Here is a 13,675-nt window from a genome sequence, read left to right as displayed (position 1 = left end):
GCCAAATGAGGTGTTGGCTTTAGGGATGATCAGTGAGATACACCTGCTGGAGCGCGTGCTACGGATGGGTGTTGCCATCGTGACCAGTGAACTGAGATAAGGCGGAGCTTTACCTAGCATGGACTTGTAGATGACCTGGAGCCAGTGGGTCTGGCGACGAATATGTAGTGAGGGCCAGCCGACTAGAGCATACAAGTCGCAGTGGTGGGTGGTATAAGGTGCTTTAGTGACAAAACGGATGGCACTGTGATAGACTGCATCCAGTTTGCTGAGTAGAGTGTTGGAAGCCATTTTGTAGATGACATCGCCGAAGTCGAGGATCGGTAGGATAGTCAGTTTTACTAGGGTAAGCTTGGCAGCGTGGGTGAAGGAGGCTTTGTTGCGGAATAGAAAGCCGACTCTGGATTTGATTTTTGATTGGAGATGTTTGATGTGAGTCTGGAAGGAGAGTTTGCAGTCTAGCCAGACACCTAGGTACTTATAGATGTCCACATATTCAAGGTTGGAACCATCCAGGGTGGTGATGCTAGTCGGGCATGCGGGTGCAGGCAGCGATCGGTTGAAAAGCATGCATTTGGTTTTACTCGCGTTTAAGAGCAGTTGGAGGCCACGGAAGGAGTGCTGTATGGCATTGAAGCTCGTTTGGAGGTTGGATAGCACAGTGTCCAATGACGGGCCGAAAGTATATAGAATGGTGTCGTCTGCGTAGAGGTGGATCAGGGAATCGCCCGCAGCAAGAGCAACATCATTGATATATACAGAGAAAAGAGTCGGCCCGAGAATTGAACCCTGTGGCACCCCCATAGAGACTGCCAGAGGACCGGACAGCATGCCCTCCGATTTGACACACTGAACTCTGTCTGCAAAGTAATTGGTGAACCAGGCAAGGCAGTCATCCGAAAAACCGAGGCTGTTGAGTCTGCCGATAAGAATTTGGTGATTGACAGAGTCGAAAGCCTTGGCGAGGTCGATGAAGACGGCTGCACAGTACTGTCTTTTATCGATGGCGGTTATGATATCATTTAGTACCTTGAGTGTGGCTGAGGTGCACCCGTGACCGGCTCGGAAACCAGATTGCACAGCGGAGAAGGTACGGTGGGATTGAGTGAATAACCATAAAATTACATTTTTTGGTGGACACTGAGGCCATGGTTTCAGTGTTGAAAACATCTGTCCTATCTGTTCTCCCCTCAAAGAAAACAATGTGTATAGTTGGACCATCTGGAATTACTTCTGAAGAATGTTTGACTTTTCCCCTAGATGTGGTGTTGGGGTGAGGGGAAATGGTAACACTGATTCCTATATTCATCTGCCTGACCAGTAAATTTATTGGGAAGATATTTGATGTGTAAAATTAATATATCTGTTGCATGTACCAAAGAAGGATTGTCATTGGGATCGAGAGAAAATTGAATCTTCTCATGCCTAATAAACTGTTACTATGTTACTACATTTGAATGATCAACATGTTGAGGGACAGCTGAGAGAGAAATACTTCTTCACCATTGGATGCTAACTGGGAAGTTTCTGAACACCTACATTGTACTGCTGCTGTTTCCTCATTCGAAAGAGACCCTGAATACCAACAGAGATGGTTAAACCAAAAAGAGAAAGTTGATAAACAGAGGAGAAAACTTCATAGCAGCTGGAGTGTTGTTGACGGATACTAAGACAAGTCTGTATGAAGTCCCTGATTCTGTTCCCCAATGTAGCTTATCAAAAGCTTCAGGAAAGCAATGGAAAGATGTGAGTGTTTGGATGAAGACAGTGGTAGAAGCAACTGATTGGGTGTCTTGGTAAGGAGAAGGAAAGTGGTCAGCTTCAACAGAAACTTTCTGTTCCCCATTCTGGGCTATTGCAATGACATTACCAAGAAAATAATCAATGCCTGTGGTATTATAAGATCATTCACACATTGATTGGCTAAAAGACATACCTGAAGAACTGAGGGCTAAATCAAAGACTGACATTGGACCCATTAAAGGAGCTGCACCAGTTGTGGTCATTCCAAAATCACCCACAGACCTTACAAAGCTCATTACCCTCGTAGCAAATATTCCCATTAATAGTGCATTAGTTGAAATAGGTGCTTTGATTCCCTGTCCGAATTCACCCTGTAACACACCAATTTTAGCTGTTAGGAAACCATTGGGTGTTTATCGTGTTGTGCAAGTCCTTAGACTAGTAAACAATGCAGTACATGCTTGAGCACCCCTGGTGCCTAACACTATTATCATTTCATCCCAAGTGCCTCCAAGTAGTTGTTTTTCAGTGATTGATTTGGCAAATGTTTTTTTCAGTATCCCTGTGGCTGAAGAGTAACAGGAGTGATTCTCGTTTACGTTTCTTGGTAATTATCTTGGATGGTGATGCCCCAAGGTTATGTTGAATCACCAGCGATCTCTGCCCAAGAAATGGATCGGAACCTAGAGGATTTTGTTGCCCCTGGTAGAAGCATTTTGGTTCAATATGTCGATGATTCGTTGGTTTGATCACAATCAGAGGAGAGATGTCATGAGGACACTCTAGCATTGTTGATTTTCTTAGCAGAAAATGGTCATAAAGTTTCCCCAAATGAAATACAGTTATGCTGGAGCTCCGTTAAATATTTAGGTCTTGACATTACTTCTGAGGGTTGCGCCCTCTCCAAAAATAGATTAGATGCAAATTAAAGTTTTGCCTAATCCTGTTACTAAGCGGAACATGATGTCTTTGTTGGGTGTGGCTGGTTAATGTCGTCTGTGGTTGAAAGACTATGCAGAGATAGTTCAACCATTGCGGGATTGTATTTATGGAAGAAATATGGAGGCGAGTGAAATTGTGGTCAGGACAGATGAGGCTGAGACGGCACTGGTAAAATTCAAACAAACTCTGATGTCGGCTGTTGCCTGGGCCTGCCAGACCATACAAACCTTTTCATCTGTTTGTTTCTGAGATGGGTGGGTTAATGTCAGCAGTTTTGATACAGTATCATGGAGAGATAGAAATCTGTTGGTTATTATTCTAAATGATTGGATAGTGTGATCAGGGGAATGGTTTCCTGTTTTGAGATTGTAATAAGTAGCAGACACGACCACAGGCAAAAATGGCTCATTTGACGCCTGGAAGACTGCTAGACTATCAGAACATTCAGTCGACAATGTCCCATGTTACTCTGAAATTATGTACAATTCTTAACCCTGCAAATCTTCTCCCTACATCAGAGGGTGTGAAGACCATGATTGTGACTTAGCTACTGAAATTGAGTGTAGATCTAGGTTGGACTTAAGAGACACCCCATTAGAAAATCCAGATTTTGAGTATTTTGTAGATGGGTCTGCTCCATGTAATGATAAAGTGGAGCCTTTAATTGGTTATGCTCTTGTGACTATTTTGGAGACGGTGGAGAGTGCAAGGCTCCCGTCGCACTTGTCAGCTCAATCAGCAGAATGATTTGGTTTGACTAGAGCTTGTATTTTGGCTAAAGATAGCTCTGTTAACATATACACAACAGTAGATATGAATTTGGTGTAGTGCATGATTTTGGAACATTATGGAAGAATAGAGGGTTTTTGACCTCTGGAAAACAAATGCTCACGTTAAGCTTGTGTCCTCTCTGTTGGAGGCTGTTCAACTCCCCTTGTCAATCTTGGTGATAAAGTGTCAGGCCCATACTCCCTCTAAAGAGAATATTTCTGGGGAATGCCAAGGCTGAATGTGCAGCTAAATTGCCTGCATTGTCTTCCGTTTCCCCCTCCTACAGATGGGAGTAGTTCCAGATCCCACCAACTTTTTCTCTGTTAATGATATCAGTGCTTTACAGGCCACAGCTGATGCTTCAGAGAAATTCAAGTGGGCTGGGTGCTGTCATAAGGACACCTCGGGTGTATGGCTTGATGCACCGTTGTACATTCCATTTCCTCGTAAAATTGTCACATAGTCAAGACCATGTGTAAAAAACAGGGATGGTGGATCTTGTAAATAAATAACGGTGTACAGTAGGGGTTACTGTGTTTGCAGACATTCTGTGCAAGAAATGTTTGATTTGTATGACTAACAATTTTGAATGCGGCATTTCAATATCTCCAGTGTCCCATCCAAGGCCTGAAGGACCTTTTAACTTCGGGATCGGTGTCCCATCCACGGGACGGTTCAGCTAATGTAGGCTAATGCGATTAGCATGAGGTTGTAAGTAACAAGAACATTTCCCAGGATATAGACATATCTGATATTGGCAGAAAGCTTCAATTCTTTTTAACTTCTTGGTGACAGGGGGGCAGTATTGAGTAGCTTGGATGAATAAGGTGCCCAGAGTAAACTGCCTGCTACTCTGTCCTAGATGCTAATATCTGCATATTATTAGTAGTATTGGATAGAAAACACTCTGAAGTTTCTAAAACTGTTTGAATGATGTCTGTGAGTATAACATAACTCATATGGCAGGCGAAAACCTGAGAAAAATCCAACCAGGAAGTGGGAAATCTGTGGTTTGTAGTTTTTCAACTCTTTGCCATTCCAATATACAGTGTAAATTGGGTCATATTGCACTTCCTAAGGCTTCCCAATAGATGTCAACAGTCTTTAGAACTTTGTTTGAGGCTTCTACTATGAAGGGGGAGAGAATGAGAGGGGATTGAGCCGGGTGTCTGGCAGAGTGCCACAGGCTAGTGACGCGCGGTCACGAGAGAGTTAGCTCTTGTTCCATTGTTTTTCTACAGACAGTGGAATTCTCCGGTTGGAACATTATTGAAGATTTATGATAAAAACATCCTAATGATTGATTCTATACTTAGTTTGACAGATTTCTACGACCTGTAATATAACTTTTTGAACTTTTCATCCGACGTTCGGCTGGACCTGAACGCGCGTTTGGATTTGTTTACCAAACGCCCGAACAAAAGAAGCTATTTGGACATAAATGATGGACTTTATCGAACAAAACAAACATTTATTGTGGAACTATATTTCCTGGGAGTGCATTCTGATGATGATCATCAAAGGTAAGTGAATATTTATAACACTATTTCTGACTTTTACTGACTCCACAACATGGCGGGTATCATCTGTATGGCTTGTTTTTGTGTCTGAGCGCTACACTCAGATTATTGCATGGTGTGCTTTTTAAAAATGTGACACAGCAGTTGCATTAAGGACAAGTATATAATTAATTCTGTGCATAACACCTGTATCTTTTATCAAAGTTTATGATGAGTATTTCTGTAAATTGATGTGGCTCTCTGCAAAATCGCCGGATGTTTTCGAGGCACAACATTACTGAACATAATGTGCCAATGTAAACTGAGATTTTTGGATATAAATATGCACTTTAGCGAACAAAACATACATTTATTGTGTTACATGAAGTCCTATGAGTGCCATCTGATGAAGATCATCAAAGGTTAGCGATTCATTTGATCTCTATTTCTGCTTTTTGTGACTCCTCTCTTTGGCCTTAAAATGGCTGTGTTTTTTGTGACTAGGCTCTGTCCTAACAATCATATGGTGTGCTTTCGCTGTAAAGCCTTTTTGAAATTGTAGGGTAGATTAACGGTGGGTAGATTAACAAGAAGTTAAGCTTTAATTTGGTGTATTGCACTTGTGAATGCTGAAAGTTAAATATTTCTTTTTTTTTTACATTTCGCGCTCTGCCTTTTCAGCAGATGTTGTCGAGGGGTTCCGCTAGCCTTAAGAAGTTTTAAGACACGATCTGATATCACCTTCCACCTCAAAAAAGTACAAATCATAACAACAGTTTAGTTCATTTAATATCTGTCTCAGGAAATCCAGACAAACACGACAAACATGACGAATTATGACATGAGCCTTTTCTTAATAAAATGAATCTCTACGACAAATGTCAAAAAGCTTAACATGCTCACCAGACTGGACACGTCACGTGTTATTCAATAATTGCACCCACACTGCTCGAGCGCGCCAACGAGTGTCTGCGACGCCAAGATCGCGCTGAAAGTCATCTCCTCATTGGTTTAAAGAAGCAGGTACCCAAGTGCCATCTCCTCATTGGTTATACCCACGTGGGTGATTGAAAGACTTTGTTGCCGGTTGTCGTGGTAATACAATGAATGTTTAGATAAGATCACCATATAAATTCAAAGATGAAAAAGCCTGGAAGGAGGATAGATGACGAGAAATGATTTGGTTGGCCATTTTATGTGTGGATTAATTGTCGTAGTAGAGGTCCTTGTGCATTTCAGGTAAAATAACATCTCAATGTTTATTTCCCAGGACAAATGAGCAAGCTAGCTAAATTGGACACATTAACATTGGCAAGCAAGTGCAAGCTAGCTAGCTAAATTGCCATACATGTTTAATGCTTTTCGACCTCCTCAAATTAATGTCTTTGGTTCAGAGTTCGTTTTGACATTTTAACCAGCATGTCGTGATCTCGTTTGGTGTGTGTGGGGGGGGGGTTAAAAAAAAATTCTGCATGATAGCTTGTGCGCGCAACCGGTTTGGGTTCCGTGTTACATGTTGTTACTGCTAAAACCATTTTCTAAATGAGTCCATACTCCCTTATTCTACTGGCGACCTCTCGGAAGAGTTACCAGATCATGAAGCACCCTAACCCCTTGCAGAATTCCACACTCCATTATCCAATCTGGTAAAATTTGTATGGAAACAAAAACACAAAATGAAATCAGCAATACATTTTTCACAATCCATTTGAAGTAACTGTCATCCCTCAATAACATATATTTTCCTTTCTATATGCAGATTGAACACAGTACCTCTGTATATTTCCCCAAAGAACATGACCCCCAGGGAACTGGTCATTTTCCCTTAGAACACGTGATTCAAAAATAACATGTTAGATCAAAAATAAACAAATTCGAATAACTAATCAACTTAGTATTACAACTCTTTATACCTCCCCACGGAAATAATAATTAATCTCCTAAAGTAATGGTACAATTTGGATAGAGAATTATGTTTCTCATACATTTTACAATTAAATCCCCCGTTCCGATCATCTCTAGTGAGGTTGATCATTCATCACGAGAAATTCTAGGATGCAGGGCATTCGACACCATTAAAATGTTTCCTCTCAAGGTCCTTCAGAAACCATTCAAAACATTTCCATCCTTCTGCATTCCCAATTTAACTGAATTGAAAAGACCCCATCCAATAAATCTCACAGTATCAACACACCACTGACGCACATTCGTAACCAGTAAATAGTGTGTGCGTGCTGGTGAACCGTAGGTTCAGAACACACATTAACAGGACTCACTTATTATCTGGAACTCGTTTATGGCCTAATCCAGATACGTTTATACCTCAAATTACCAAATATCATTAACTGCTCTCCCCCTCAATCTCTGGGGACCTTCCAAAGCAAAATAATGAAACCCCCTCTTTCGGAAAAGAGAGTGTACATTCCGTTAGCATTCACTATGCAACATTTTAATCAGCAATCCAAAACTATTAATTATAAACCAAACCTGTTATTTGTAAATCCACTGTCCTTTATTTAGCATAGACACGGCAACATTATCTCTCCAACGAGTCTAACACTGGTCTCCTTACCCCATGATTCTCCATAACCAACACACCACGTACAAAAATAAAACGTTATTTTTAGGTTTGGTAAACCCTATACCAATTCCTCGTGACCCCTCCACCCTTTCGACCATTCTGGAATTCTATTTCAGAATAAGACGACAAAGCGTAAATCTATTTAAAAATAAAACCACGTAAAATATTGGCTTTCTGAGTGTTTGCAAGGAGTGTTTGGCCATCTTATTTAAATTTGTTACCTTAAGAATCCATTCCCCTGGCATTTTGCCTAGATTCTTCAACCCAAAATAAGTTTTCCTGGGGCAAATTTAGCCAATTTCTCATTGCAAGGAATCTGCAATATTTAATCCCTGGCCTCTACTAAAAGTTAGGTAAAACGTGATCTCATACGTTTTCCATCACATAGAAACTGTAATCTCTATGAGGCAATACACCGCTAGGTGAAAGTTCCATTCTTACTTATCTCAAGACGAAGTATTTTCCCTATGACAGACTTGGTTGACTTCACAGCATAAACTAACAAGTAGTTGTCAGTGACACAAACTACAGGTAGAATGTGCCGTTTTGTCTCACCAGTGGTGAGGTCTGAGAACAGAGTTGCAAGAAAGATAGCATTGTCAATTCCATCCCCAAGAACAAGGGATTCTCCAGCAAGTGTGCTTTGGACAACCCTTCTGATCCTTTTTCACTGCCAACAGATAGGTGAGAATCTTTAGCTTCACCCATTAACACAATTAGATGTTTCCCTTGTGTGCCTCCATCTGTAAGGTTCCCTAGGGAAGCATCACTGAAGACAACTAGTTTCAAAGAGTCATCTTTTCCAACATGCTAAACCTGTAAAGTCACTTGTTGTGATTTCAATTTACGAACAACTTTGTTCGCCTCATGAATGGTTTGTACAGTGGTGTGGTTTGTGTCTAGCAACCTATAAAATCTGTCCCATCTTTGACCTCAATTGATCAGCTTCAATTTCACAGAGAGGAATTCCTTTGTACGGCTCCTGAAGAATCCAGGTGAATGGGTTGAAGATTCTTGATATAGCTCTCCTGTTGCATCAGTATTTTTCCATCAACTGTAATAAACTCTATGCCAACATAACAAAAATGATCATGCTCCTCACGGCCGACCTAGAAAATAGCTTTGAGGTGTGGAATCACAGTTGAAGTAAAGGTCTGTGAGCCACCCCAGATAAAGTTATCAACATGACAGGCAAGTACTCCAGTCACATTGCAGTCTTGATCAAGCCAATAGAAGACTGCAGGATCCACTTGTGACATTTTCCCACCTGTATTCAGCATTGTTTCCTTGACTTTGTTGTACCGGTAGAGTGATGCATCTGCCAGTCCATACACACACTTTTAGAGTTTCCACAATGTTCCTTCGCTTTTAGCTTCAGGCGGAGGTCGGATGCGAATGTCCCTTAACAGCTCTGTTCCTTGCAAAAATGCAGATTTGATGTCTATGGAATTAAGTTTCATTTTTTTCTGGCAGATCACTGACATCAGCAATCTGAGTGACTCTGAGGCGCATGTCCGTGAGTCTTTTTGGAGTTCTTTAGCAGCCAGCTCCTCAAAACCTCTAGCCACTAGACGTGCTTTAGGCACTATTCCAGTTAAGGATTCTTTAAGGGTACACACCCACCTTCTTGAGACGCATTTTTGGCCAATGTCTTTGACTTCCTCAAACACTCCATTTTTTATACAATTACTGAGCTCATCTAGCTTAGCTGAGTCAAATGACACGTCCTTCGTTTCAAGTACATCATAATTTTGAATGTCATTCTGTTTTTCTCGATTTTCCATTGGTTCAATTCTGATATGATCTATAAGTGACAGGTCAGCTGACCCTGTTGTACCAGAAAGTGTAGCTGGTTCAGAGTACTGCAAGTTGTACCAGTTCTGGTGTTTTACTTTGGCTTTTCCTGCTTGTCCAATGACGGTTCCTGTATGTGGAATACCACTTTCTCTGTCCAGGTATTTAACAGTTTGTCCAGTTTTCAGATTGGAACAACCATGTTCTCTTAACACATGTGGCTGTTGTTGAATGTTTTCCTCATTTGAACGCTCAACAGTATTACCTGTGACATGGTTGAAGGTCTCTGCTCCATTTCCTGTGTCAGTTTCAGTGTCCATATCATTGGATCTGACATCTGGTAGTTCTGTGTCTGTTACTGTGTCCTTTTTGTCATTTTCATTAGGAGACTGATTCTCAGCAACAGCCCCTCTATCTTGTTGATCATTTACTTTCCGCAATCTTGAGTGATGCAACCTGACAAGGATGCCTCCGTCTCACACAAATATCACCACACCATCTTGACCAATGACTACTCTCGGTCCTTTCCACTCTTGATAGTCAACTCGTTTGTCGTACACTTTGTTTCCAGTTTCGTACTTATCATCATTATTCCCTGAACTGCAGAGTAATTTCTGAAGTTGTCAACTGTAACCTGTCCAACTGTTTGTGAAGCTTTAACAATACTTTGTGTTTTTCTTTTGTGTTCATGTTCTCTGTGACTGTCAGAATCTCCATGTGCTCTAGGTCCATCAGAATCTCATTTTTACATGGACTCTGTGTGATGTCTTTGTCTAAAATGTTTACACAATAGTGGCCTGAGGTAGTAAGTTCAAGAGTCACTGGTTGTTTAAACATCACTGCCTTGTCATTTTTTCATGTATAGTACAGCCTCTGCCTTCTTGAGGGAAGCTTTGCTTAATAGTAAGGGGATATCTGTAGGGACCACCTCTGTTTCAATGTGACACTTTGTCTGACCAATTTTTGCTGGTATCTTGACTCTTGGTAGAATGGACAATTCTCCCATCTCCAAATTTGAAAGCTCTTTTGCTTGGTGTGTCAATCATATTTTGTACTTCTTTCATATTTAGTTCACTGACATAGCTATCAAGCCATTTTGCACCACACACTGTCCGTGTATATACAGTATCAATCACAACAGATCCTAAGGATTCAACTATAAAAATCTCAGCATCAGAAGCAGATTCATTTGAAAACAGTGTAATATTACACTGCTCTATCTCCGTGTTTACATTTCTATGGTAGTTAAACTTTTATGAGGACAGTCTTTAACCCAATGGTGCTTTAACAAATAGCACATTTTGTCCTCCTGTAGCTCAGTTGGTAGAGCATGGCGCTTGTAACGCCAGGGTAGTGGGTTCGATTCCCGGGACCACCCATACGTAGAATGTATGCACACATGACTGTAAGTCGCTTTGGATAAAAGCGTCTGCTAAATGGCATATATTTGATCTCCTTCCATATTTGTCCAGTGGATTTGTGTCGGGAAATGGCGCCCTCTTCTGGTTGTCTTGAGAACGTGACTTGTTGGCGTTTTTTCTCTGCTGCTCGGTGTAATATGCTGCGTCGCTCACTTGCATTCCATCTGTTATTGGCGCGACAGACGTCTTTTCACCAAAAACTATTTTTAGTGCTGACTTCATGGATGCAAAAGTCAGCAAAGTACAAGCAGTCAAAGCCAACTGTTTCTCCCTACCATCTAGACAGGCAGTATCTAGCAACTTGAAAGCTAACACTGCATCCGGGAGAACCATGTTGCACTTGCGCATCCTATTATAACTCTGTTCAAAATCAATGATGTAGTCCGTCATTGCAACCGAAATATCTCTCGTAACACTGTCAAAGTTTGAATATGCCTCGTAGGCACGGTCTTTATCTTCTTTAAGAAATACAGAATCCAATGCTCTGATCAAAGTTCCCATACCATCATCCTTGTTCAAATCCTCAACGGATATTTCCAGTGCTGTATCTCTCGCTCTTCCCTCGAGCGATAATACCACCGCAAGTGCTTGCTTTTTCATCTCCAGATTAGTAACCCGTGGCCAGATTCCAAGTTCATTTTTCCAACTTTCGTACAACCTCTTGTTGTTGAAGCATGGTGGCACATTGTAGTTATTAGCCATCCTCTGCTACCAATGTTAACTTCTTGCGGCGACCCATCCCGGATCCGGTATCGTGACTACGGCTCAAGCTCATTACCATAACGCAAAATGCAAAACAATATTCTTAGAAATATTTAACCTCCACACATTAACAAGTCCAATAGCTCAAATGAAAGATAAACACCTTGTTCATCTACCCAGCAAGTCAGATTTCTAAAATGTTTTATGGCGAAAACATAGCACATATTTATATTAGACCACCACCGAAACAAAAGACGAGAGGCAGCCATTTTGTCCCAGAAAATATAAAATTATAAAAGCAGGATTAAAAAATAAATCATTCACTAACCTTTTGAAAATCTTCATCAGATGACAGTAATAGTACATGTTACACAATACTTTTTTTTTTTTCAATAATATGCCATTTATATCCATAAATCTCTGTTTACAATGACGACATTTCAAAAAATGCTACTCAAATGTCCGGAGAAATGATGATAGATCCGACAGATAACGTCAGATAACAAGCAATAAACATGACTAAATATACATGTTCTACATATAGTTACAAAGATACACTTCTTCTTAATGCAACCGCTGTATTACATTTATTTTTAACGTTACAGAATTCGTACACTGGCTATACAATGAGACGGCGCTCAGATATTAGCAGATATTAGCAGATATACGTTTGGAGTCCACAGAAACCCAAAATAACCACATAAATATTCCCTTACCTTTGATGTTCTTCGATCAGAAGACGTAGAAGGAGTCATACTTACCCAATACATCGGTTGGTTTCACGTTGTGTGTCTCTGTATTAGCATATGCTAACAGCTTCAGCTGAAATGCACCCAAAATGACTTCTGATCCCGCACTCTTGCGCATCAAAACTTCAAATATACATATTATATGTCGACTAAACTGGTCAAACTATGTGCAGTATCGAGCTTTATGATGTTTTTAGCATGTAAAACAATGATCAGCGCGAACAGACAAACCGCCTTCAATTGCTGTTCCTTGGAAAAGAACGTGCCCCAAACCGGCCGCGCGCAATAGAGTGCATGTATTTGAGAGTGACACGAACATTTTCGCCCGCCAAACGACGAGGGCTCGCGGGATTCTCACAATGAACGCGCCATTTGAAAGCAGGCATCGCGCTGAACACATACATACTGTTCCCAGATCGGTAGCTGCCTGGGAAGGGTGGGGGCGATGACGTCAAAGTTGACCCAACTTTTCTCTTGACAAGAGAGAGTTTGGGAGAAAGGCTGCCCTGAGAGTTCTGCTTTACATACAGACATAATTTAAACGGTTTTAGAAACTTTAGAGTGTTTTCTATTCAATAATAATTATTATATGCATATATTAATTTTGGGAAAAAATATTTTCAGTTTACTATGGGCACGCACTTCCTCCAAAGGGGGCAGTATTGAGGCCTAGTCTTAAGAGGTTAACTCGAAATGACACAACGACAAGGTTCCAGTTGAACAAAGTTTACTATACCGTATGAACACACTACAAGGTAGCCATTACACTCACGGCTAGGTCCATCAACAACAAGACTCTCTGCGCAGGTGCACTCTTGACTGAGTGATAGCCCCGTAATAACAGAAATATAGGGATACTTAAAACATGAATTTAACAGATAGTACCCATATTCCAGCTGAATTGGTAGAGCACTCGTGCGCTTCTTTCAGCGCCTCCATGACTTTATTAAAATCTGCTAGCTCTATATTACATGGAGAATTGGAGCGGTTTTCGTCATATCAATAGTTATTATTCCCTAAATTCTCCCGACGGTGTTCAGGGTATCTTAGATTACTTAACTCCCGTCTATAATGCACACCTTCTATTAAGTATTTTCTAAGATAGCGCTACACAATTCCCCAGATAATAATAAATTGGTCACAGCTCTTAATACCTTGTATGAGAACCGATACCATAGCGTCTGTGAATGTATTACTGGAGAATACAGATGGCTTTGTCCCATCTTCCCTCCAATATCCCTATTATTGATAACACACATCACCAAAATTATTCACACTTGTCTTCCTATTCCCACATAATATGCCATGGTTCACCACCCCAACAGGCCACAAAACTACCCCCCCCCATTCACACACACTCACAACCTGCACTTTTACAGCCACTGCAACTGGGCCTTTTGTCCTCTTGTTACAGTTTTAGCAGGGAACCAACCCACCCAGAATTTACCCCCTAGGACTTACCCTTCAAAGGTT

At 41.0% G+C, this 13,675-nt stretch overlaps 1 protein-coding gene across 1 annotated transcript in view; it reads right to left on the bottom strand.

The window, feature by feature from the left end:
• LOC127915120 (uncharacterized) overlaps positions 1-13,675 on the bottom strand; it is a 48,477-nt gene continuing 34,802 nt past the window's right edge. The window contains exon 2 of the mRNA XM_052493969.1: positions 1-135. The gene's annotated coding sequence lies outside the window, so the exon portion shown is untranslated. The remainder of the gene's footprint in view (positions 136-13,675) is intronic.

This window comes from Oncorhynchus keta, chromosome 34 (genome assembly GCF_023373465.1).
Source record: "Oncorhynchus keta strain PuntledgeMale-10-30-2019 chromosome 34, Oket_V2, whole genome shotgun sequence".
Lineage (NCBI taxonomy): Eukaryota > Metazoa > Chordata > Actinopteri > Salmoniformes > Salmonidae > Oncorhynchus > Oncorhynchus keta.
Note: the sequence above shows the minus strand (reverse complement) of the source record. Positions and strands in the feature narration are given on the sequence as shown.